The sequence below is a fragment of the Taudactylus pleione genome, unplaced genomic scaffold, assembly GCF_031769625.1.
Source record: "Taudactylus pleione unplaced genomic scaffold, aTauple2 ptg000214l, whole genome shotgun sequence".
Taxonomy (NCBI): Eukaryota; Metazoa; Chordata; class Amphibia; order Anura; family Myobatrachidae; genus Taudactylus; species Taudactylus pleione.
The window spans coordinates 5,317,651-5,345,646 of record NW_028284616.1 but is presented as its reverse complement, the minus strand read 5'-3'; the positions used below and the strand labels follow the sequence as shown (position 1 = coordinate 5,345,646).

The 27,996-nt window shown below is 49.7% G+C and overlaps 1 long non-coding RNA gene and 1 pseudogene across 3 annotated transcripts in view; both read right to left on the bottom strand.

Annotated features, from left to right (window-relative positions):
• Positions 1–27,996, bottom strand: part of LOC148517541 (NEDD4-like E3 ubiquitin-protein ligase WWP1) — a 50,127-nt pseudogene that overhangs the window by 4,259 nt on the left and 17,872 nt on the right. The window lies entirely within an intron of this gene.
• On the bottom strand, positions 13–9,605 carry LOC148517542 (uncharacterized). Of its 2 annotated transcripts, XR_015879272.1 has the most exons (5): positions 9,213–9,605; positions 7,938–8,058; positions 733–784; positions 461–532; positions 13–91 (listed from the first exon to the last, which is right to left on the bottom strand). It is a non-coding gene; the product is annotated as an uncharacterized LOC148517542 (long non-coding RNA). The 2 variants fall into 2 exon arrangements; XR_015879271.1 differs by having other exon boundaries at positions 43–532.

The following is a 27,996-nucleotide window of genomic DNA, read 5'->3' as shown; positions in this document are numbered from 1 at the left end:
TCCAGGTCTGCGATGGTGAGCTTCTTCCCCAGCATCCGTTTGTAGAATTGTATAGAGAAGCCCTTGGCGATGTGGCTACCTGGAATAAGGCCTGGAGGGGAGAGCGAGGAAATCACTGCTTATGGGCGAAACACACATTTTCTATTGGGAACCACATTACATATACTATGTACCACTATACACCACATTCTATACTATGTACCACTATACAGCTTTACACCATATTCTTTACTATATACCTCTGTACACCACATTCTATACTATGTACCACTATACACCATATTCTATACTATGTACCACTATACACTATGTACCACTAACACTGTCCTTGTTACTGGTGGGCTAGGCCCAGGCATAGCTCACAGAGGATGGAAGCATTACACTCAGATAATGGAGGGTGGGTCCTGGCACTGGAGCCCCCTACTATTGCTACCCAACTTATCAGAGAAGAAGAGGTTACCTGATGGAAGGAGTCCTCAAATATTGTCCGTCTTGACACATTAATGTTGGTGTTGTTCGGCAATGCGTTAGACTGCAGAGTTATATATAATCAGATTAGTATCTCAGTCCTAGTGAGACATAGACAGACAGCAGAACGCCTTCATACACCCTGCCTAATGCACCTCTCCCATCACAGTCTGCTCTTCCCCTGCAGCACATACCATTGTGTCCTCCAGCTTCATAACATGCTGATGTATAATATCATTGTAACAATACCTTAATAATGATTACCTGGCACAAGTAACGCCAATGGTCTTGGCTCCATTGAAAACTGCCAGGTGTCCTAAGGTCACAGATGAAATGGAAAAGTAATTAGTGGTATTATAAAACATTCCATTTATATTTTCTATGCAGAATACTTGGCTGAAGTGCAGCATGTCAGTAGTGTGCCGATTCCTATGTGGCCTCAGCTAGATGGGTCATACATGTTCTTCTGTAGAGAAGTACAGTTCAGAATCAGGTAGCAAAACATCTTTGAATGCCCCACACTAAATGTATAGTGTAACATAGTGTAACATTTATTTTTGCCACTGTGACAACTCTTGGAGAGATGGTGTGGATGCTGACTGTAAGCTTGGAGTTGGCATATACCCAGAAGAGGGATTTGGGCTTCACTGCACCCAATACGCAGGTCGTGACCCTCTGTCTTGCTTCCAATGTATGGGCAGGAGGGTATGAAGTAGGGATGTGCAGGCTCGGATAGGTTCGAGTTTGTACGCCGAGTTCGGATTTTTCCCTCCAAAAAAATGGAACTCAGAAAGAGAATAAATATCATCTTGCATGGACAAACATCATCATTTCTGGACTTTGTCCAGGAATGATGATGTTTGTCCATGCAAGATGACGTTTAGCCTCTTTCTGAGTTACGTTTTTTTGGAGGGAAAAATCCGAACTCGGCGTGCAAACTCGAACCTATCCGAGCCTGCACATCCCTAGTATGAAGGAACTAAGGCAGATAGTGAGAGTAGTCGCCGTGGCGGCGTAATGGAGACAGGATTGGGTCAGAACCAGATGGGCAGAAAAGGCGACAGGCAGATTCAGGTCAGGGGAATAACTGTCAGGACCAGGAAATCACTAGGAAAAGCACCAGGGGAGTAACAAATAGTATTATCACTGTAGACTACCTGCAGATCCCCTCTTTACTTTCTGCAGCAGCAGAGGCTAGCTGGCAAATTTCAGCCTAGGGGCAAGAACAGACCATAACACTGGCCCTTGAACAGTGAACCATCCTCAAATAGTAGTTGTAAGTACAAAATAAACTGTGGGGAAATTTTATCAAAGGAAGATGAGCCCTTTTTATGGAACTATGGGCCTGATTCAGACCCACTCGCGAGCGGCTGTCCGCTCGCAAGTGGGTTGATGTTATGGACTGAGCATGCGCACGACGGAGGGAGCTCCGTCGTGCGCATGCGCCAGACGCGACGAGCGAAGGAAAGTCCTTCGCTCGTTGTGTCCGATCAAAGGGGGCGTGCTGTCAATGTTGATTGACAGCACGCCCCCTTTGGTGGGCGTGCCGGGGGCGTGCCTCCCTGACGGGGGCGTTCCCACAGGAACGCCTCCCCTCAGAAGCCGGCCCACTGACATCACTAGTGATGTCAGTGGGAGAGATTTTGGCTCTGATAGAGCCAAAATCACTCCGGAGCTTGCGGTTGAAAACCTCAACCGCAGGCTCCGGCTCGCAAATTCGATGGTCGCGATGGTCTCGACCATCGCGACCATCACAATGCACGCTCGTATAGCCTGTGGGTGGTGACCCACAGCTATACGAGCGTCCAGGAGGACGCTCCATGAAAATGGAGCCCGGCCCTCATTCAGAGCGTGCGCTCTGCTCAGAGCGTACGGCTCTGAATGAGGGCCTATATGGGAATTTTTGCTGGTTAAAGGGCGAGATTTGACTTTACCCTATATATTGAGGGGATTACCATCCACAATAAGTATTTATGAAGAGCGTGCCAGTTCTGCCTGTTTTATTAACAGTATCCAGAAGAAAAATATTTTTTTTAAAATGCTTTATTTGTGGAATATTTTTATTAAATGAAGGATTGTTTAAACCATTTTTACTAATTTATATAAAAAAAGTATTTTTTTTTAAAATGTACCTGTCACTTTCAGAATATATGTTTACTAGTTGTCCCAACCCACACTGCTTTTCACCTCCATACTAATGCATAACACTTTATAATTCCATACTAGCACCTAGAATCCTTACACTTTCTAATTAATGTCTGGACAGAAAAATCTGGTAAATTATTTTTCCATAATAATTCCTTACACCCCTTCATGCATCATGTTAAAGCCGTGTGCGCTACCAGATGACACTGACAACACTATACTGTACATTCATTATCAAATAACAACCAAAAAATAACCCATGTACACCATAATAATCATTGACTGCCGATAGCAAGTCCCTTGTAGACTTTGAACCAGGGACAGACAGGAAACGTGATGGGTACGCACTGACAGTTATATTGGCAGATCAATTGATCGGCCAATATATCTGCTGCCCGTCGGCCAGTGTGTACCAGCGATATGTCTATGAACGACGTCGGCATTCACAGACATGTCGCATTGGCTGTGCTGCACAGCCGATGGACAGATATATCTGCAGACATATCTGTCTATCGGCAAGTGTGTACGGGCGATCAGCCGATCACCTGTAAACAGGCAGTGGCAGCCGCGGTGAGAGGGAACGGACCTACCCCCGTTCCGGCTAGCGGACCCATGGAAAAAGAGACATATGATGGTCGTTCAGTGTATATGAACGACCATCATCTGCAGATATATCTGAAGATCACTCGATCTGCAGATATATCTTTCCAGTGTGAACCCCAGGCCGTAACTAGAGTAGTGCGACCAGTGCCATGGCACACGGCACCGCAGGGCAGGGGGCTCTGTTTGGCCCTTACAAATTTCTGTTTATTATCATTATCACTTGTAGCTTCCTCTTACTTCATCCCCAGCATATCCTGACCTCCCCTATCTCTTCCCCATGAGGCCAGTCCCCTTTTTTGGGTGCATTATGTCCCCATTAGAGGAATGTGGGGGCGTCAATCCTCTTTCTGGCACAGGGCACCAAAAAGTCTAGTTACGGCTCTGTGTGTACCCACCTTTAAAGTGGACCTGGAGAAAGGTCAGAAAGTAGTGTCATGGAGACAGGACCAAAAGGCTTAGTAGACCATTATTGTGTTCAGAGTGACAACAACAAGAGGCATTTTAGGGACCTATATACAATACAGGAAACATACCAGGGAATAAAATAGAGAACAGAGCATCCAAGTGACTTACTTACAATACTGTGAACATTCTTGTGACCATTCTTGTGCAGACTGCACCATATTGACCACCATACCCACCCACACACTTGCATGTTCATGGCGACACTCAGTATATACAGACTGAAACGAAGAGCTCATGGCTCACACTGGGGGAAGCCATATTCTCAATTTGCTAAAGTGCTACCCGCTTTAAAAAAAAAAACACTGCAGATCACCTGATTATGTCCATGTGCTGGGGATGATGTAGGCAGCAGCAATGGCACATGGCACTGTAGAAACAGATCATCAGCACTAGGACAGCCAAAGTAAAGCGGGGGGCCGCACATTCTTCTGACCTCTTTACTCAGTTGAGTTTTAAAGACAGTATGCAGTTACCTGTGCATTTAAGTTGGACTGTCCTATGTGGTTTAGGTAATTTGGTTTAGTTAAGGGCTCAAAGTGCACGTGCGTATCCTTAAGGCGTGTATCCACTACACGAGAAAAATGAGCGATTAAATGATTACGACATAGTTATCATTTAATCGTTCATTAATCTACAGTAAAATGTCGGAAATGGCCAGCGACGCGTGCTCCCGCTGGTCGTTGCCGGCATCTGTGATCGCCTGAACATGCAGGCCAACCTGCCGATAATGACAGGTTGTGCATGTTCTGGGGTTGAGGGAGGGTGCCTACACTGAGCGACATATTCAGTGTGGGCACATTATCCACTGCACAGGGTGATGAACAATTACACAATTACAATGTTGTAATCATACAGTCGTTCCACTCTCGTGTAGTGGATATGCACCTTTGCACCAAAGGTTCCCAAACATGCTCCTCAAGGTACCCCAACAGTTCAGGTTTTAGAGATGTCCAAAGTTGAGTACAGGTGGTTAAATTAAATTGTCTGAGATACTAATTAAGTCACCTGTGGTCAAGCATGGATATCCTTAAATCTTGCACCATTAGGGTCACGAGGACAGAGTTTGGGAACCACTGCCTTACACCATATCCACTTCAACCATGCTTCCTGTATTGTGTGTAATTGAAATTGCTAAGCAAAGGATATATAGGAATCTGGGGGCACACAGAGAAAAGAAGGATCATTGAGGATCAAAGGAAGATATGTAATAGGGTCAGCAAACATTTAGGGGGGTCAGAGACTGGGGATTCATACAAATATTTATATACATACAGATATATATATATATATATACACACAGTATATACATATAGAGAGAAGGGAAGATATTACGTGGAGTGCAGGGAGCAGAGCTCTGCACTGTGACCATAGGGTGCTCTCCTCCTGAGACCCAGGGTCTTTATAAATAAGCTGCTCGCAACTCTGTCTGACCTCACAGCCACCAGAGTGGGAAGAGTATCAGGCACCACGCTCTCTGTGAAGTGAGCCGTGGAGCAGTACCAGTAGCCCATTTTAATGATCTGCAGCTGTCAGTCCGACAGACACTATCCGGGTTCTGCATGAGAGCCTCTGGGATCAATTGTGAGTGACTTAAATTCCTCACATACCTTCCTGCCTGGTCCACCCCTAGGCAGCTCACTCGCCTCATCTCCAGGTTTCTGTTGCTGGCTGCTGCTCCTCAGCCAGAGCCAGCTCCTCTTTACACTGTCACTGGCAACCAATCTGTGAGTGCTGCAGCGTGACCCTATGACCACGCTAGCACGCTGCCTGCTACACGAGCAAAGGGGGAGGCAGGACTGAATGGCCTCTCTGCATTGGGACTTGTAGTGTCGCTAGTGCCCCTTCCATGCAAAGGGGGCGTGTCTGCCGAGCAGTGGAACAGCCGCTGATGTGCAGGCAGTTTTGACAGTGAGTGACACAGTCTGCCCGGCACCCGGCACCCGCGACCCACACAGAGATCAGCTGCTGGCTGCCTTGTGTTTAATAATAAAGTAGCATGGTAGCAGCCAGGGCGCCCCCCACTAGGTGGCGCTGTACGCGGCTGCGTACCATGCGTAATTATAGACCAGCCCTGGGTATGGACCTGCTGAATGTCTCTGTGCATAATGGTTCAGTATACCAAAAGCACAACTACAAATCCTAGAAAGCCATGTATAAGTCACATAGTATTATTATAGGAATCAGTGAGCAGTACATTCTGGACTTCTCAGACAGAGATAGCTGTTGTCACAAGTGGGCAGAGATATGCAGGGACCTGCTTGCTATAGCAGACTCATGTTGGGAAATAAATGCAGGCATCCGCCTATCTTCATAGTTGGCTGTACCTATAAGGCAGCTCTATCCCCATCCATCTGTTTATGGAAGTAGCCGTCAGCCCTATCTTTGCCACAGAAGATGCATCTTATGTCAGCCGGATCTCTGTGTAGGTTTTCCTCTGATTGGTGCACAATTCCGCTAACATACACACGCCAGTTACACCCAGTAAGCTGTAAGCTGAGATGCTCACGACTGTGAATCACCCATAATTGCTCACAATTGCGTAAAGAGGCGCAGTCACATGACCTGCGTGCAGTTTGAATAAAGCCCAGTGTCTCCAGTGTGCAGGAATATTGCATTATATATGATGACGGTGATGTCACCTAATGATAAATAGCTGTGTATATATAATACAGAACACAGCGATATATGTGATGATGGTGATGTCACCTGATGATATATAACTTTGTGTACATAATACGGAACACAGCGATATATGTGATGATGGTGATGTCACCTGATGATATATAACTTTGTGTAAATAATACGGAACACAGCGATATATGTGATGATGGTGATGTCACCTGATGATATATAACTTTGTGTATATAATATGGAACACAGCGATATATGTGATGATGGTGATGTCACCTGATGATATATAACTTTGTGTATATAATACGGAACACAACGATATATGTGATGATGGTGATGTCACCTGATGATATATAACTTTGTGTATATAATACGGAACACAGCGATATATGTGATGATAGTGATGTCAGCTGATGATATATAACTTTGTGTATATAATATGGAACACTGGGATATATGTGACTATGGCGGTGACATCTAGTGTAGGATACCTGTACTTGTGTAATGCTGATTATTGGGGTATTTCTAATGATGAGGAAAGATAGGGAAATGCTAAACATAGACACAAAGTTACAGATGTACATAGTGAGTGACAATACTACGCTGGGCGGCCGCTTCCAGCAACAAGAGCGTAATGCAGGAAATCACTGATGTAATGTTATCTAACAATTTATGTGTCTTATACATTAGATCTATAAATCATATATGTGCTTATTTATCATGTTATATGTGACAATAATTCTAATATGTCTTGTGTAATATAGACCGGTCACATATGACACAAACCTCCAGATGAGATTACTGCACGGACTGACTGCTGTAATAACGTCATATAAATGTGACACAGCTGTAATAATGCCATATAAATGTGACACAACTGTAATAATGCCATATAAATGTGACATAGTTATTATAATGCCATATAAATGTGACAGCTGTAATAATACCATATAAATGTGACACAGCTGTAATAACGCCATATAAATGTGACACAGCTGTAATAATGGCATTTAAATGTGACATAGTTATTATAATGCCATATAAATGTGACAGCTGTAATAATACCATATAAATGTGACACAGCTGTAATAACGCCATATAAATGTGACACAACTGTAATAATGCCATATAAATGTGACATAGTTATTATAATGCCATATAAATGTGACAGCTGTAATAATACCATATAAATGTGACACAGCTGTAATAACGCCATATAAATGTGACACAACTGTAATAATGCCATATAAATGTGACATAGTTATTATAATGCCATATAAATGTGACAGCTGTAATAATACCATATAAATGTGACACAGCTGTAATAACGCCATATAAATGTGACACAGCTGTAATAATGGCATTTAAATGTGACATAGTTATTATAATGCCATATAAATGTGACAGCTGTAATAATACCATATAAATGTGACACAGCTGTAATAATGCCATATAAATGTGACACAACTGTAATAATGCCATATAAATGTGACATAGTTATTATAATGCCATATAAATGTGACAGCTGTAATAACGCCATATAAATGTGACACAGCTGTAATAATGCCATATAAATGTGACACAGCTGTAAAGATAAAGTCTGTACAAACACAGGTCTCAGTTACCGAGTAGAGGTCTCGCTGGTGGAGCTGCACAGACTCTATGGTAGGCTTTGTCCATATTGTGGTCCTGGTGTTGTGGTCCACATAGAAAGGCCGTCCATGGCTGGTGACTCTTCTCTTCCGGCTGTAAGAGACAAACACGTTTTGCTTTGTTTAGGATGTATACAGATGGGTGAGGAACAATTCTGGGCCTAGACACCATCTTGTACTTTCTCTGTGCTTCACCAGAGCGGTTGAAGCACCCTCATTAAAACATCTGAGAAGCTTAACTGCAGTATAGTTCTCTATGTACATAAAAGAGGGTTCCCATAAACTACACTATTATTGCCAAATGTTATCTCTCTAGTCTCTATATAATGGCAGATAAGGAGGTGGGGTCAGGTTTCTCCCCAACAGGTGGCCTTTTAGCACCTGGCAGCACTCAGGAAATACCATATCAGTCTTTGGGCGGAATTCAATTGTTTTTGCGGCCCGCATCTCCCGTCTAAAGTGACAGGAGATCGCGGGCCGCTATTCAATTGTGCCAGCTTTTCACGCTGATCGCACCCAAAGTGCATAAATCGGCTAACCCCGACCAAAGTGCTGGCCGCGATCGCGAAAAGTGATGTTTGGGCGCCCAAACATGTCACTTTTCGCACATTTCAGCTCTCATTTCCCAGGGGCTGCGAGCTGAAATGTAGCGCTTGGCAGCTGATCGCGCCCGACAGGAGCAAGAATAGAATAGCTCCGTCGGGCGCAATAGGGGATGAAAACAATTGAATTTCGCCCTTTGTGTGTGCGTGCTGCGTGTCTTGCAGAGGCCATTGGAGCAAGGAACATGACAGAGAATGTGGCAAACTCATGTAATATTAAATATAAGGTAGTGGTGCGCTCTGGGGCAATTCTAGTGTGTTATCTGTATAAATTATTATGTATGTCTTAGTTAATCTTGGCACTACTGATTAACTAAGACATACATAATAATTTATACAGATAGCACACTAGAATTGCCCCAAGCACACCACTACTGTTTTTTCATTGCATATCCTCAAAGAGGTTGGGATACCTCTACTAGTGGAGCAGCTAGGGACTATTCCCAAACAAGATCAAGAGCGCTGTAATTTTTTGCCTTATTAAATATATGATGCTGAAACTCATCTCGGACCAATGCAAAAAAACCTTATCTGTATTTCCCTTAATGCAAATGCAAGAGGAGGATGAAGCAACACAACAAAATCTCGGGATCCCGGGTCTCCCCCATGTCACGTTCCCGAGCTGGATTTTATTTCAGGGACTTACCCAGGTGGTAAAGGCGGATCCCACGTTGTGGTCTTGGTGTTGTGGTCAATATAAAAGTATTTACCACGAGGATCCCTCCTCAGCTCCCAACTAGAAGCAAAAAAACATAGTTAATGGGTCTTCATAATAAAAGGACTGGGCGATACAATAACATGAGTCTACATATGTCATGGCTTACAAAAAACATTGTATAATGGTCATATATGTTACAGTACTCAAGGAACCAACTTATGGACACTTTGTGACCCAACTATGGTCACTTTGAACTTATATTAGTAAATTATATTGAAATGTGCCACAGACTAAGGACTGTTTCATAGAAAACCCAAAATCTGCTATTAAAGGGGCTCATGAGGAGTTGGACATAAACACAATGTGAGCTTTTATCTCACAAACTGAGGGTTTTTCTGCTGTACATGTGCACCAACATTTATTACGCATGCGTCCCTATGGTGGATGGGATACAATTGGTGATTATGACTCCTTACACTTACAGAAGCAGAACGGATGCTGGGAGAGGTATGTGAGCATCAACATAGTACAATAAGGCTGTGTCTGCATAAATTCCTCCCATGCTGATTACAGCAAAGACTCGTTTATCAGGAGGGGATCACTTGTGGGTACTCAGCAGCTGCTGCACAGTATGACCTAGGCAATGTATGAGGTCTCTGTTCCTCTATGTGCCCACCCATAGCCCCTGTAGAATGTAAGCTCTTGCAAGCATGGCCAATATCTCCTTTTGCGGGTTGTACATAAATTATGTCATCTGTGAGTTATTATGTACATATTTAAAGTTGTGAACTTGTCTATTACTGTCCTCTTTGATCAACCTTGTATCATGAAATTTGCTGTCTGTACGATGTATACTATCGCTGCTTGTGGCACCATATAAATATTACTTGATTATAATAAAATTATATATTTTGAACTATAGTATTAATTACTAACACCTCCGTAAACCAGATCCATATACTATTGCTCAATCCTAGAGTAACCCAGGTATATATACTAAACTTGCAGAACTGCTCAAATCTTGTGTTACAGCCAGCTCTGCTCTGCAGGGTACAGTAAGCACAATGCATCTTTTTGGAGGCACATTTTACACTTATGATTTACATGCAAATCTACATGAGTCCAAAAATTCCTACTTGGTGCTGTCCTACATTTATACAGACAAATGACAATTGTGAGCTCTCCCCGCACTGCAGATGCTGCTGTACTAGATGTGACAGCAGGAGGTTCTCAGATCATAAGCAGGCAACAAGAGATAAAACTATCCACATACCCAGGTGGCAGATGCCTTGCAGTGGTGCTGGGCTGCGGTCTCACTGGGGCAGTAACAGCTGATTGCCTGGTACTGGTGGCATCAGGAATTGTACTGGCAGCAGCAGATGGAGGTGAGTCTGTCGCCGTTACAAATTCAGGTGCAGCACTGGCAGCAGATGTGGAATGTGCTGGTGCATCTGTTATTTAGCTTGTAGCATCCTCGCTGTTTGAGATGGAGGATCCTGCAGGAGCTGGTACAGCGTCATCAGATGGCACACTATGCCCTCCTGGTGCAGTACTGGAAGCAGATGTGGAAGGTACTGGTGCATCTGCTATGTCGCTTGTAGCATCCTCACCATATGATATGGAAGATGTTGCAGGAGCTGATACAGCGTCATCAGATGGCACACTATGCCCTCCTGGTGCAGCACTGGCAGCAGATGTGGAATGTGCTGGTGCGTCTGCTGTATCGCTTGCAGCGTCCTCACCATCTGATATGGAAGATGTTGGAGGAGCTGGTACAGCTTCATCAGATGGCACACTATACCCTCCTGGTGCAGCACTGGCAGCAGATGTGGAAGGTGCTGGTGCATCTGCTGTGTCACTTGTAGCGTCCTCACCATCTGATATGGAAGATGTTGCAGGAGCTGCTACAGCTTCATCAGATGGCACACTATGCCCTCCTGGTGCAGTACTGGAAGCAGATGTGGAAGGTGCAGGTGCATCTGCTATGTCGCTTGTAGCATCCTCACCATATGATATGGAAGATGTTGCAGGAGCTGATACAGCGTCATCAGATGGCACACTATGCCCTCCTGGTGCAGCACTGGCAGCAGATGTGGAATGTGCTGGTGCGTCTGCTGTATCGCTTGCAGCGTCCTCACCATCTGATATGGAAGATGTTGGAGGAGCTGGTACAGCTTCATCAGATGGCACACTATACCCTCCTGGTGCAGCACTGGCAGCAGATGTGGAAGGTGCTGGTGCATCTGCTGTGTCACTTGTAGTGTCCTCACCATCTGATATGGAAGATGTTGCAGGAGCTGGTACAGCTTCATCAGATGGCACACTATGCCCTCCTGGTGCAGCACTGGCAGCAGATGTGGAAGGTGCTGGTGCGTCTGCTGTGTCACTTGTAGCGTCCTCGCCATCTGATATGGAAGATGTTGCAGGAGCTGGTACAGCTTCATCAGATGGCACACTATGCCCTCCTGGTGCAGCACTGGCAGCAGATGTGGAAGGTGCTGCTGCATCTGCTGTGTCACTTGTAGCGCCCTCACCATCTGATATGGAAAATGTTGCAGGAGCTGGTACAGCTTCATCAGATGGCACACTATGCCCTCCTGGTGAAGCACTGGCAGCAGATGTGGAAGGTGCTGGTGCGTCTGCTGTGTCGCTTGTAGAGTCCTCACCATCTGATATGGAAGATGTTGCAGGAGCTGGTACAGCTTCATCAGATGGCACACTATGCCCTCCTGGTGCAGCACTGGCAGCAGATGTGGAAGGTGCTGCTGCATCTGCTGTGTCACTTGTAGCATCCTCACCATCTGATATGGAAAATGTTGTAGGAGCTGGTACAGCTTCATCAGATGGCACACTATGCCCTCCTGGTGCAGCACTGGCAGCAGATGTGGAAGGTGCTGGAGCGTCTGCTGTGTCGCTTGTAGCGTCCTCACCATCTGATATGGAAGATGTTGCAGGAGCTGGTACAGCTTCATCAGATGGCACACTATGCCCTCCTGGTGCAGCACTGGCAGCAGATGTGGAAGGTGCTGGTGCATCTGCTGTGTCACTTGTAGCATCCTCACCATCTGATATGGAAAATGTTGCAGGAGCTGGTACAGCTTCATCAGATGGCACACTATGCCCTCCTGGTGCAGCACTGGCAGCAGATGTGGAAGGTGCTGGTGCATCTGCTGTGTCACTTGTAGCGTCCTCACCATCTGATATGGAAGATGTTGCAGGAGCTGGTACAGCTTCATCAGATGGCACACTATGCCCTCCTGGTGCAGCACTGGCAGCAGATGTGGAAGGTGCTGGTGCATCTGCTGTGTCACTTGTAGCGTCCTCACCATCTGATATGGAAGATGTTGCAGGAGCTGCTACAGCTTCATCAGATGGCACACTATGCCCTCCTGGTGCAGCACTGGCAGCAGATGTGGAAGGTGCTGGTGCATCTGCTGTGTCGCTTGCAGCGTCCTCACCATCTGATATGGAAGATGTTGCAGGAGCTGGTACAGCTTCATCAGATGGCACACTATGCCCTCCTGGTGCAGCACTGGCAGCAGATGTGGAAGGTGCTGGTGAGTCTGCTGTGTCACTTGTAGCGTCCTCACCATCTGATATGGAAGATGTTGCAGGAGCTGCTACAGCTTCATCAGATGGCACACTATGCCCTCCTGGTGCAGCACTGGCAGCAGATGTGGAAGGTGCTGGTGCATCTGCTGTCACTTGTAGCGTCCTCACCATCTGATATGGAAAATGTTGCAGGAGCTGGTACAGCTTCATCAGAAGAAACACTATGCCCTCCTGGTGCAGCACTGGCAGCAGATGTGGAAGGTGCTGGTGCATCTGCTGTGTCGCTTGTAGCGTCCTCACGATCTGATATGGAAGATGTTGCAGGAGCTGGTACAGCTTCATCAGATGGCACACTATGCCCTCCTGGTGCAGCACTGGCAGCAGATGTGGAAGGTGCTGGTGCATCTGCTGTGTCACTTGTAGCGTCCTCACCATCTGATATGGAAAATGTTGCAGGAGCTGGTACAGCTTCATCAGATGGCACACTATGCCCTCCTGGTGCAGCACTGGCAGCAGATGTGGAAGGTGCTGGTGCGTCTGCTGTGTCGCTTGTAGCGTCCCCACCATCTGATATGGAAGATGTTGCAGGAGCTGGTACAGCTTCATCAGATGGCACACTATCCCCTCCTGGTGCAGCACTGGCAGCAGATGTGGAAGGTGCTGCTGCATCTGCTGTGTCACTTGTAGCATCCTCACCATATGATATGGAAGATGTTGCAGGAGCTGCTACAGCTTCATCAGATGGCACACTATGCCCTCCTGGTGCAGCACTGGCAGCAGATGTGGAAGGTGCTGGTGCATCTGCTATGTCGCTTGTAGCATCCTCACCGTATGATATGGAAGATGTTGCAGGAGCTGATACAGCGTCATCAGATGGTACACTATGCCCTCCTGGTGCAGCACTGGCAGCAGAAGTGGAATGTGCTGGTGCATCTGCTGTATCGTTTGCAGCGTCCTCACCATCTGATATGGAAGATGTTGGAGGAGCTGGTACAGCTTCATCAGATGGCACACTATACCCTCCTGGTGCAGCACTGGCAGCAGATGTGGAAGGTGCTGGTGCATCTGCTGTGTCGCTTGTAGCGTCCTCACCATCTGATATGGAAGATGTTGCAGGAGCTGCTACAGCTTCATCAGATGGCACACTATGCCCTCCTGGTGCAGCACTGGCAGATGTGGAAGGTGCTGGTGAGTCTGCTGTGTCACTTGTAGCGTCCTCACCATCTGATATGGAAGATGTTGCAGGAGCTGCTACAGCTTCATCAGATGGCACACTATGCCCTCCTGGTGCAGCACTGGCAGCAGATGTGGAAGGTGCTGGTGCATCTGCTGTGTCACTTGTAGCGTCCTCACCATCTGATATGGAAAGTGTTGCAGGAGCTGGTACAGCTTCATCAGATGGCACACTATGCCCTCCTGGTGCAGCACTGGCAGCAGATGTGGAAGGTGCTGGTGCATCTGCTGTGTCACTTGTAGCGTCCTCACCATCTGATATGGAAAATGTTGCAGGAGCAGGTACAGCTTCATCAGATGAAACACTATGCCCTCCTGGTGCAGCACTGGCAGCAGATGTGGAAGGTGCTGGTGCATCTGCTGTGTCGCTTGTAGCGTCCTCACGATCTGATATGGAAGATGTTGCAGGAGCTGGTACAGCTTCATCAGATGGCACACTATGCCCTCCTGGTGCAGCACTGGCAGCAGATGTGGAAGGTGCTGGTGCATCTGCTGTGTCACTTGTAGCGTCCTCACCATCTGATATGGAAAATGTTGCAGGAGCTGGTACAGCTTCATCAGATGGCACACTATGCCCTCCTGGTGCAGCACTGGCAGCAGATGTGGAAGGTGCTGGTGCGTCTGCTGTGTCGCTTGTAGCGTCCCCACCATCTGATATGGAAGATATTGCAGGAGCTGGTACAGCTTCATCAGATGGCACACTATCCCCTCCTGGTGCAGCACTGGCAGCAGATGTGGAAGGTGCTGCTGCATCTGCTGTGTCACTTGTAGCATCCTCACCATATGATATGGAAGATGTTGCAGAAGCTGCTACAGCTTCATCAGATGGCACACTATGCCCTCCTGGTGCAGCACTGGCAGCAGATGTGGAAGGTGCTGGTGCATCTGCTATGTCGCTTGTAGCATCCTCACCGTATGATATGGAAGAAGTTGCAGGAGCTGATACAGCGTCATCAGATGGCACACTATGCCCTCCTGGTGCAGCACTGGCAGCAGATGTGGAAGGTGCTGCAACATATGCTGTGTCACTTGTAGCGTCCTCACCATCTGATATGGAAGATGTTGCAGGAGCTGGTACAGCTTCATCAGATGGCACACTATGCCCTCCTGGTGCAGCACTGGCAGCAGATGTGGAAGGTGCTGGTGCATCTGCTGTGTCACTTGTAGCGTCCTCACCATCTGATATGGAAGATGTTGCAGGAGCTGCTACAGCTTCATCAGATGGCACACTATGCCCTCCTGGTGCAGCACTGGCAGCAGATGTGGAAGGTGCTGGTGCATCTGCTGTGTCGCTTGTAGCGTCCTCACGATCTGATATGGAAGATTTTGCAGGAGCTGGTACAGCTTCATCAGAGGGCACACTATGCCCTCCTGGTGCAGCACTGGCAGCAGATGTGGAAGGTGCTGGTGCATCTGCTGTGTCACTTGTAGCGTCCTCACCATCTGATATGGAAAATGTTGCAGGAGCTGGTACAGCTTCATCAGATGGCACACTATGCCCTCCTGGTGCAGCACTGGCAGCAGATGTGGAAGGTGCTGGTGCGTCTGCTGTGTCGCTTGTAGCGTCCCCACCATCTGATATGGAAGATGTTGCAGGAGCTGGTACAGCTTCATCAGATGGCACACTATCCCCTCCTGGTGCAGCACTGGCAGCAGATGTGGAAGGTGCTGCTGCATCTGCTGTGTCACTTGTAGCATCCTCACCATATGATATGGAAGATGTTGCAGGAGCTTCTACAGCTTCATCAGATGGCACACTATGCCCTCCTGGTGCAGCACTGGCAGCAGATGTGGAAGGTGCTGGTGCATCTGCTATGTCGCTTGTAGCATCCTCACCGTATGATATGGAAGATGTTGCAGGAGCTGATACAGCGTCATCAGATGGCACACTATGCCCTCCTGGTGCAGCACTGGCAGCAGATGTGGAATGTGCTGGTGCGTCTGCTGTATCGTTTGCAGCGTCCTCACCATCTGATATGGAAGATGTTGGAGGAGCTGGTACAGCTTCATCAGATGGCACACTATACCCTCCTGGTGCAGCACTGGCAGCAGATGTGGAAGGTGCTGGTGCATCTGCTGTGTCGCTTGCAGCGTCCTCACCATCTGATATGGAAGATGTTGCAGGAGCTGGTACAGCTTCATCAGATGGCACACTATGCCCTCCTGGTGCAGCACTGGCAGCAGATGTGGAAGGTGCTGGTGAGTCTGCTGTGTCACTTGTAGCGTCCTCACCATCTGATATGGAAGATGTTGCAGGAGCTGCTACAGCTTCATCAGATGGCACACTATGCCCTCCTGGTGCAGCACTGGCAGCAGATGTGGAAGGTGCTGGTGCATCTGCTGTCACTTGTAGCGTCCTCACCATCTGATATGGAAAATGTTGCAGGAGCTGGTACAGCTTCATCAGAAGAAACACTATGCCCTCCTGGTGCAGCACTGGCAGCAGATGTGGAAGGTGCTGGTGCATCTGCTGTGTCGCTTGTAGCGTCCTCACGATCTGATATGGAAGATGTTGCAGGAGCTGGTACAGCTTCATCAGATGGCACACTATGCCCTCCTGGTGCAGCACTGGCAGCAGATGTGGAAGGTGCTGGTGCATCTGCTGTGTCACTTGTAGCGTCCTCACCATCTGATATGGAAAATGTTGCAGGAGCTGGTACAGCTTCATCAGATGGCACACTATGCCCTCCTGGTGCAGCACTGGCAGCAGATGTGGAAGGTGCTGGTGCGTCTGCTGTGTCGCTTGTAGCGTCCCCACCATCTGATATGGAAGATGTTGCAGGAGCTGGTACAGCTTCATCAGATGGCACACTATCCCCTCCTGGTGCAGCACTGGCAGCAGATGTGGAAGGTGCTGCTGCATCTGCTGTGTCACTTGTAGCATCCTCACCATATGATATGGAAGATGTTGCAGGAGCTGCTACAGCTTCATCAGATGGCACACTATGCCCTCCTGGTGCAGCACTGGCAGCAGATGTGGAAGGTGCTGGTGCATCTGCTATGTCGCTTGTAGCATCCTCACCGTATGATATGGAAGATGTTGCAGGAGCTGATACAGCGTCATCAGATGGTACACTATGCCCTCCTGGTGCAGCACTGGCAGCAGAAGTGGAATGTGCTGGTGCATCTGCTGTATCGTTTGCAGCGTCCTCACCATCTGATATGGAAGATGTTGGAGGAGCTGGTACAGCTTCATCAGATGGCACACTATACCCTCCTGGTGCAGCACTGGCAGCAGATGTGGAAGGTGCTGGTGCATCTGCTGTGTCGCTTGTAGCGTCCTCACCATCTGATATGGAAGATGTTGCAGGAGCTGGTACAGCTTCATCAGATGGCACACTATGCCCTCCTGGTGCAGCACTGGCAGATGTGGAAGGTGCTGGTGAGTCTGCTGTGTCACTTGTAGCGTCCTCACCATCTGATATGGAAGATGTTGCAGGAGCTGCTACAGCTTCATCAGATGGCACACTATGCCCTCCTGGTGCAGCACTGGCAGCAGATGTGGAAGGTGCTGGTGCATCTGCTGTGTCACTTGTAGCGTCCTCACCATCTGATATGGAAAGTGTTGCAGGAGCTGGTACAGCTTCATCAGATGGCACACTATGCCCTCCTGGTGCAGCACTGGCAGCAGATGTGGAAGGTGCTGGTGCATCTGCTGTGTCACTTGTAGCGTCCTCACCATCTGATATGGAAAATGTTGCAGGAGCAGGTACAGCTTCATCAGATGAAACACTATGCCCTCCTGGTGCAGCACTGGCAGCAGATGTGGAAGGTGCTGGTGCATCTGCTGTGTCGCTTGTAGCGTCCTCACGATCTGATATGGAAGATGTTGCAGGAGCTGGTACAGCTTCATCAGATGGCACACTATGCCCTCCTGGTGCAGCACTGGCAGCAGATGTGGAAGGTGCTGGTGCATCTGCTGTGTCACTTGTAGCGTCCTCACCATCTGATATGGAAAATGTTGCAGGAGCTGGTACAGCTTCATCAGATGGCACACTATGCCCTCCTGGTGCAGCACTGGCAGCAGATGTGGAAGGTGCTGGTGCGTCTGCTGTGTCGCTTGTAGCGTCCCCACCATCTGATATGGAAGATATTGCAGGAGCTGGTACAGCTTCATCAGATGGCACACTATCCCCTCCTGGTGCAGCACTGGCAGCAGATGTGGAAGGTGCTGCTGCATCTGCTGTGTCACTTGTAGCATCCTCACCATATGATATGGAAGATGTTGCAGAAGCTGCTACAGCTTCATCAGATGGCACACTATGCCCTCCTGGTGCAGCACTGGCAGCAGATGTGGAAGGTGCTGGTGCATCTGCTATGTCGCTTGTAGCATCCTCACCGTATGATATGGAAGAAGTTGCAGGAGCTGATACAGCGTCATCAGATGGCACACTATGCCCTCCTGGTGCAGCACTGGCAGCAGATGTGGAAGGTGCTGCAACATATGCTGTGTCACTTGTAGCGTCCTCACCATCTGATATGGAAGATGTTGCAGGAGATGGTACAGCTTCATCAGATGGCACACTATGCCCTCCTGGTGCAGCACTGGCAGCAGATGTGGAAGGTGCTGGTGCATCTGCTGTGTCACTTGTAGCGTCCTCACCATCTGATATGGAAGATGTTGCAGGAGCTGCTACAGCTTCATCAGATGGCACACTATGCCCTCCTGGTGCAGCACTGGCAGCAGATGTGGAAGGTGCTGGTGCATCTGCTGTGTCGCTTGTAGCGTCCTCACGATCTGATATGGAAGATGTTGCAGGAGCTGGTACAGCTTCATCAGAGGGCACACTATGCCCTCCTGGTGCAGCACTGGCAGCAGATGTGGAAGGTGCTGGTGCATCTGCTGTGTCACTTGTAGCGTCCTCACCATCTGATATGGAAAATGTTGCAGGAGCTGGTACAGCTTCATCAGATGGCACACTATGCCCTCCTGGTGCAGCACTGGCAGCAGATGTGGAAGGTGCTGGTGCATCTGCTGTGTCGCTTGTAGCGTCCCCACCATCTGATATGGAAGATGTTGCAGGAGCTGGTACAGCTTCATCAGATGGCACACTATCCCCTCCTGGTGCAGCACTGGCAGCAGATGTGGAAGGTGCTGCTGCATCTGCTGTGTCACTTGTAGCATCCTCACCATATGATATGGAAGATGTTGCAGGAGCTTCTACAGCTTCATCAGATGGCACACTATGCCCTCCTGGTGCAGCACTGGCAGCAGATGTGGAAGGTGCTGGTGCATCTGCTATGTCGCTTGTAGCATCCTCACCGTATGATATGGAAGATGTTGCAGGAGCTGATACAGCGTCATCAGATGGCACACTATGCCCTCCTGGTGCAGCACTGGCAGCAGATGTGGAATGTGCTGGTGCGTCTGCTGTATCGTTTGCAGCGTCCTCACCATCTGATATGGAAGATGTTGGAGGAGCTGGTACAGCTTCATCAGATGGCACACTATACCCTCCTGGTGCAGCACTGGCAGCAGATGTGGAAGGTGCTGGTGCATCTGCTGTGTCACTTGTAGCGTCCTCACCATCTGATATGGAAGATGTTGCAGGAGCTGGTACAGCTTCATCAGATGGCACACTATGCCCTCCTGGTGCAGCACTGGCAGCAGATGTGGAAGGTGCTGGTGCGTCTGCTGTGTCACTTGTAGCGTCCTCGCCATCTGATATGGAAGATATTGCAGGAGCTGCTACAGCTTCATCAGATGGCACACTATGTCCTCCTGGTGCAGCACTGGCAGCAGATGTGGAAGGTGCTGCTGCATCTGCTGTGTCACTTGTAGCGCCCTCACCATCTGATATGGAAAATGTTGCAGGAGCTGGTACAGCTTCATCAGATGGCACACTATGCCCTCCAAGTGAAGCACTGGCAGCAGATGTGGAATGTGCTGGTGCGTCTGCTGTATCGTTTGCAGCGTCCTCACCATCTGATATGGAAGATGTTGGAGGAGCTGGGACAGCTTCATCAGATGGCACACTATGCCCTCCTGGTGCAGCACTGGCAGCAGATGTGGAAGGTGCTGCTACATATGCTGTGTCACTTGTAGCGCCCTCACCATCTGATATGGAAAATGTTGCAGGAGCTGGTACAGCTTCATCAGATGGCACACTATGCCCTCCAAGTGAAGCACTGGCAGCAGATGTGGAATGTGCTGGTGCGTCTGCTGTATCGTTTGCAGCGTCCTCACCATCTGATATGGAAGATGTTGGAGGAGCTGGTACAGCTTCATCAGATGGCACACTATGCCCTCCTGGTGCAGCACTGGCAGCAGATGTGGAAGGTGCTGCTACATATGCTGTGTCACTTGTAGCGTCCTCACCATCTGATAAGGAAGATGTTGCAGGAGCTGGTACAGCTTCATCAGATGGCACACTATGCCCTCCTGGTGCAGCACTGGCAGCAGATGTGGAAGGTGCTGGTGCATCTGCTGTGTCACTTGTAGCGTCCTCACCATCTGATATGGAAGATGTTGCAGGAGCTGCTACAGCTTCATCAGATGGCACACTATGCCCTCCTGGTGCAGCACTGGCAGCAGATGTGGAAGGTGCTGGTGCATCTGCTGTGTCGCTTGTAGCGTCCTCACCATCTGATATGGAAGATGTTGCAGGAGCTGGTACAGCTTCATCAGATGGCACACTATGCCCTCCTGGTGCAGCACTGGCAGCAGATGTGGAAGGTGCTGGTGAGTCTGCTGTGTCACTTGTAGCGTCCTCACCATCTGATATGGAAGATGTTGCAGGAGCTGCTACAGCTTCATCAGATGGCACACTATGCCCTCCTGGTGCAGCACTGGCAGCAGATGTGGAAGGTGCTGGTGCATCTGCTGTGTCGCTTGTAGCGTCCTCACGATCTGATATGGAAGATGTTGCAGGAGCTGGTACAGCTTCATCAGATGGCACACTATGCCCTCCTGGTGCAGCACTGGCAGCAGATGTGGAAGGTGCTGGTGCATCTGCTGTGTCACTTGTAGCGTCCTCACCATCTGATATGGAAAATGTTGCAGGAGCTGGTACAGCTTCATCAGATGGCACACTATGCCCTCCTGGTGCAGCACTGGCAGCAGATGTGGAAGGTGCTGGTGCGTCTGCTGTGTCGCTTGTAGCGTCCCCACCATCTGATATGGAAGATGTTGCAGGAGCTGGTACAGCTTCATCAGATGGCACACTATCCCCTCCTGGTGCAGCACTGGCAGCAGATGTGGAAGGTGCTGCTGCATCTGCTGTGTCACTTGTAGCATCCTCACCATATGATATGGAAGATGTTGCAGGAGCTGCTACAGCTTCATCAGATGGCACACTATGCCCTCATGGTGCAGCACTGGCAGCAGATGTGGAAGGTGCTGGTGCATCTGCTATGTCGCTTGTAGCATCCTCACCGTATGATGTGGAAGATGTTGCAGGAGCTGGTACAGCTTCATCAGATGGCACACTATGCCCTCCTGGTGCAGCACTGGCAGCAGATGTGGAATGTGCTGGTGCGTCTGCTGTATCGTTTGCAGCGTCCTCACCATCTGATATGGAAGATGTTGGAGGAGCTGGTACAGCTTCATCAGATGGCACACTATACCCTCCTGGTGCAGCACTGGCAGCAGATGTGGAAGGTGCTGGTGCATCTGCTGTGTCACTTGTAGCGCCCTCACCATCTGATATGGAAAATGTTGCAGGAGCTGGTACAGCTTCATCAGATGGCACACTATGCCCTCCTGGTGAAGCACTGGCAGCAGATGTGGAAGGTGCTGGTGCATCTGCTGTGTCGCTTGTAGAGTCCTCACCATCTGATATGGAAGATGTTGCAGGAGCTGGTACAGCTTCATCAGATGGCACACTATGCCCTCCTGGTGCAGCACTGGCAGCAGATGTGGAAGGTGCTGCTGCATCTGCTGTGTCACTTGTAGCGTCCTCACCATCTGATATGGAAGATGTTGCAGGAGCTGCTACAGCTTCATCAGATGGCACGCTATGCCCTCCTGGTGCAGCACTGGCAGCAGATGTGGAAGGTGCTGGTGCAGCTGCTGTGTCACTTGTAGCGTCCTCACCATCTGATATGGAAAATGTTGCAGGAGCTGGTACAGCTTCATCAGATGGTACACTATGCCCTCCTGGTGCAGCACTGGCAGCAGATGTGGAAGGTGCTGGTGCGTCTGCTGTGTCGCTTGTAGCGTCCTCACCATCTGATATGGAAGATGTTGCAGGAGCTGGAACAGCTTCATCAGATGGCACACTATGCCCTCCTGGTGCAGCACTGGCAGCAGATGTGGAAGGTGCTGGTGCATCTGCTGTGTCACTTGTAGCGTCCTCACCATCTGATATGGAAAATGTTGCAGGAGCTGGTACAGCTTCATCAGATGGCACACTATGCCCTCCTGGTACAGCACTGGCAGCAGATGTGGAAGGTGCTGTTGCGTCTGCTGTGTCGCTTGTAGCGTCCTCACCATCTGATATGGAAGATGTAGAGATGTAGCAGGAGCTGGTACAGCTTCATCAGATGGCACACTATGCCCTCATGGTGCAGCACTGGCAGCAGATGTGGAAGGTGCTGGTGAATCTGCTGTGTCACTTGTAGCGTCCTCACCATCTGATATGGAAGATGTTGCAGGAGCTGCTACAGCTTCATCAGATGGCACACTATGCCCTCCTGGTGCAGCACTGGCAGCAGATGTGGAAGGTGCTGGTGCGTCTGCGGTGTCACTTGTAGCGTCCTCACCATCTGATATGGAAGATGTTGCAGGAGCTGGTACAGCTTCATCAGATGGCACACTATGCCCTCCTGGTGCAGCACTGGCAGCAGATGTGGAAGGTGCTGGTGCGTCTGCTGTGTCACTTGTAGCGTCCTCACCATCTGATATGGAAAATGTTGCAGGAGCTGGTATAGCTTCATCAGATGGCACACTATGCCCTCCTGGTGCAGCACTGGCAGCAGATGTGGAAGGTGCTGGTGCGTCTGCTGTGTCGCTTGTAGCGTCCTCACCATCTGATATGGAAGATGTTGCAGGAGCTGGTACAGCTTCATCAGATGGCACACTATGCCCTCCTGGTGCAGCACTGGCAGCAGATGTGGAAGGTGCTGGTGCATCTGCTGTGTCACTTGTAGCGTCCTCACCATCTGATATGGAAGATGTTGCAGGAGCTGGTACAGCTTCATCAGATGGCACACTATGCCCTCCTGGTGCAGCACTGGCAGCAGATGTGGAAGGTGCTGGTGCGTCTGCTGTGTCACTTGTAGCGTCCTCACCATCTGATATGGAAAATGTTGCAGGAGCTGGTACAGCTTCAATAGATGGCACACTATGCCCTCCTGGTGCAGCACTGGCAGTAGATGTGGAAGGTGCTGGTGCGTCTGCTGTGTCGCTTGTAGCGTCCTCACCATCTGATATGGAAGATGTTGCAGGAGCTGGTACAGCTTCATCAGATGGCACACTATCCCCTCCTGGTGCAGCACTGGCAGCAGATGTGGAAGGTGCTGCTGCATCTGCTGTGTCACTTGTAGCGTCCTCACCATCTGATATGGAAGATGTTGCAGGAGCTGGTACAGCTTCATCAGATGGCACACTATGCCCTCCTGGTGCAGCACTGGCAGCAGATGTGGAAGGTGCTGCTGCATCTGCTGTGTCACTTGTAGCGTCCTCACCATCTGATATGGGAGATGTTGCAGGAGCTGGTACAGCTTCATCAGATGGCACACTATGCCCTCATGGTGCAGCACTGGCAGCAGATGTGGAAGGTGCTGGTGAATCTGCTGTGTCACTTGTAGCGTCCTCACCATCTGATATGGAAGATGTTGCAGGAGCTGCTACAGCTTCATCAGATGGCACACTATGCCCTCCTGGTGCAGCACTGGCAGCAGATGTGGAAGGTGCTGGTGCGTCTGCTGTGTCACTTGTAGCGTCCTCACCATCTGATATGGAAAATGTTGCAGGAGCTGGTATAGCTTCATCAGATGGCACACTATGCCCTCCTGGTGCAGCACTGGCAGCAGATGTGGAAGTTGCTGGTGCGTCTGCTGTGTCGCTTGTAGCGTCCTCACCATCTGATATGGAAGATGTTGCAGGAGCTGGTACAGCTTCATCAGATGGCACACTATGCCCTCCTGGTGCAGCACTGGCAGCAGATGTGGAAGGTGCTGGTGCATCTGCTGTGTCACTTGTAGCGTCCTCACCATCTGATATGGAAGATGTTGCAGGAGCTGGTACAGCTTCATCAGATGGCACACTATGCCCTCCTGGTGCAGCACTGGCAGCAGATGTGGAAGGTGCTGGTGCGTCTGCTGTGTCACTTGTAGCGTCCTCACCATCTGATATGGAAAATGTTGCAGGAGCTGGTACAGCTTCAATAGATGGCACACTATGCCCTCCTGGTGCAGCACTGGCAGTAGATGTGGAAGGTGCTGGTGCGTCTGCTGTGTCGCTTGTAGCGTCCTCACCATCTGATATGGAAGATGTTGCAGGAGCTGGTACAGCTTCATCAGATGGCACACTATCCCCTCCTGGTGCAGCACTGGCAGCAGATGTGGAAGGTGCTGCTGCATCTGCTGTGTCACTTGTAGCGTCCTCACCATCTGATATGGAAGATGTTGCAGGAGCTGGTACAGCTTCATCAGATGGCACACTATGCCCTCCTGGTGCAGCACTGGCAGCAGATGTGGAAGGTGCTGCTGCATCTGCTGTGTCACTTGTAGCGTCCTCACCATCTGATATGGGAGATGTTGCAGGAGCTGGTACAGCTTCATCAGATGGCACACTATGCCCTCCTGGTGCAGCACTGGCAGCAGATGTGGAAGGTGCTGGTGCATCTGCTGTGTCACTTGTAGTGTCCTCACCATCTGATATGGAAGATGTTGCAGGAGCTGGTACAGCTTCATCAGATGGCACACTATGCCCTCCTGGTGCAGCACTGGCAGCAGATGAGGAAGGTGCTGGTGCATCTGCTGTGTCACTTGTAGCGTCCTCACCATCTGATATGGAAGATGTTGCAGGAGCTGGTACAGCTTCATCAGATGGCACACTATGCCCTCCTGGTGCAGCACTGGCAGTAGATGTGGAAGGTGCTGGTGCGTCTGCTGTGTCACTTGTAGAGTCCTCACCATCTGATATGGAAGATGTTGCAGGAGCTGCTACAGCTTCATCAGATGGCACACTATGCTCTCCTGGTGCAGCACTGGCAGCAGATGTGGAAGGTGCTGGTGCATCTGCTGTGTCACTTGTAGCGTCCTCACCATCTGATATGGAAAATGTTGCAGGAGCTGGTACAGCTTCATCAGATGGCACACTATGCCCTCCTGGTGCAGCACTGGCAGCAGATGTGGAAGGTGCTGGTGCGTCTGCTGTGTCGCTTGTAGCGTCCTCACCATCTGATATGGAAGATGTTTCAGGAGCTGGTACAGCTTCATCAGATGGCACACTATGCCCTCCTGGTGCAGCACTGGCAGCAGATGTGGAAGGTGCTGCTGCATCTGCTGTGTCACTTGTAGCGTCCTCACCATCTGATATGGAAAATGTTGCAGGAGCTGGTACAGCTTCATCAGATGGCACACTATGCCCTCCTGGTGCAGCACTGGCAGCAGATGTGGAAGGTGCTGGTGCGTCTGCTGTGTCGCTTGTAGCATCCTCACCATCTGATATGGAAGATGTTGCAGGAGCTGGTACAGCTTCATCAGATGGCAGACTATGCCCTCCTGGTGCAGCACTGGCAGCAGATGTGGAAGGTACTGGTGCATCTGCTGTGTCACTTGTAGCGTCCTCACCATCTGATATGGAAGATGTTGCAGGAGCTGCTACAGCTTCATCAGATGGCACACTATGCCCTCCTGGTGCAGCACTGGCAGCAGATGTGGAAGGTGCTGGTGCATCTGCTGTGTCACTTGTAGCGTCCTCACCATCTGATATGGAAAATGTTGCAGGAGCTGGTACAGCTTCATCAGATGGCACACTATGCCCTCCTGGTGCAGCACTGGCAGCAGATGTGGAAGGTGCTGCTGCATCTGCTGTGTCACTTGTAGCGTCCTCACCATCTGATATGGAAGATGTTGCAGGAGCTGGTACAGCTTCATCAGATGGCACACTATGCCCTCCTTTTGCAGCACTGGAAGCAGATGTGGAAGGTGCTGCTGCATCTGCTGTGTCACTTGTAGCGTCCTCACCATCTGATATGGAAAATGATGCAGGAGCTGGTACAGCTTCATCAGATGGCACACTATGCCCTCCTGGTGCAGCACTGGCAGCAGATGTGGAAGGTGCTGGTGCATCTGCTGTGTCGCTTGTAGCGTCCTCACGATCTGATATGGAAGATGTTGCAGGAGCTGGTACAGCTTCATCAGAGGGCACACTATGCCCTCCTGGTGCAGCACTGGCAGCAGATGTGGAAGGTGCTGGTGCATCTGCTGTGTCACTTGTAGCGTCCTCACCATCTGATATGGAAAATGTTGCAGGAGCTGGTACAGCTTCATCAGATGGCACACTATGCCCTCCTGGTGCAGCACTGGCAGCAGATGTGGAAGGTGCTGGTGCGTCTGCTGTGTCGCTTGTAGCGTCCCCACCATCTGATATGGAAGATGTTGCAGGAGCTGGTACAGCTTCATCAGATGGCACACTATCCCCTCCTGGTGCAGCACTGGCAGCAGATGTGGAAGGTGCTGCTGCATCTGCTGTGTCACTTGTAGCATCCTCACCATATGATATGGAAGATGTTGCAGGAGCTGCTACAGCTTCATCAGATGGCACACTATGCCCTCCTGGTGCAGCACTGGCAGCAGATGTGGAAGGTGCTGGTGCATCTGCTATGTCGCTTGTAGCATCCTCACCGTATGATATGGAAGATGTTGCAGGAGCTGATACAGCGTCATCAGATGGCACACTATGCCCTCCTGGTGCAGCACTGGCAGCAGATGTGGAATGTGCTGGTGCGTCTGCTGTATCGTTTGCAGCGTCCTCACCATCTGATATGGAAGATGTTGGAGGAGCTGGTACAGCTTCATCAGATGGCACACTATACCCTCCTGGTGCAGCACTGGCAGCAGATGTGGAAGGTGCTGGTGCATCTGCTGTGTCACTTGTAGCGTCCTCACCATCTGATATGGAAGATGTTGCAGGAGCTGGTACAGCTTCATCAGATGGCACACTATGCCCTCCTGGTGCAGCACTGGCAGCAGATGTGGAAGGTGCTGGTGCGTCTGCTGTGTCACTTGTAGCGTCCTTGCCATCTGATATGGAAGATATTGCAGGAGCTGCTACAGCTTCATCAGATGGCACACTATGTCCTCCTGGTGCAGCACTGGCAGCAGATGTGGAAGGTGCTGCTGCATCTGCTGTGTCACTTGTAGCGCCCTCACCATCTGATATGGAAAATGTTGCAGGAGCTGGTACAGCTTCATCAGATGGCACACTATGCCCTCCAAGTGAAGCACTGGCAGCAGATGTGGAATGTGCTGGTGCGTCTGCTGTATCGTTTGCAGCGTCCTCACCATCTGATATGGAAGATGTTGGAGGAGCTGGTACAGCTTCATCAGATGGCACACTATGCCCTCCTGGTGCAGCACTGGCAGCAGATGTGGAAGGTGCTGCTACATATGCTGTGTCACTTGTAGCGTCCTCACCATCTGATAAGGAAGATGTTGCAGGAGCTGGTACAGCTTCATCAGATGGCACACTATGCCCTCCTGGTGCAGCACTGGCAGCAGATGTGGAAGGTGCTGGTGCATCTGCTGTGTCACTTGTAGCGTCCTCACCATCTGATATGGAAGATGTTGCAGGAGCTGCTACAGCTTCATCAGATGGCACACTATGCCCTCCTGGTGCAGCACTGGCAGCAGATGTGGAAGGTGCTGGTGCATCTGCTGTGTCGCTTGTAGCGTCCTCACCATCTGATATGGAAGATGTTGCAGGAGCTGGTACAGCTTCATCAGATGGCACACTATGCCCTCCTGGTGCAGCACTGGCAGCAGATGTGGAAGGTGCTGGTGAGTCTGCTGTGTCACTTGTAGCGTCCTCACCATC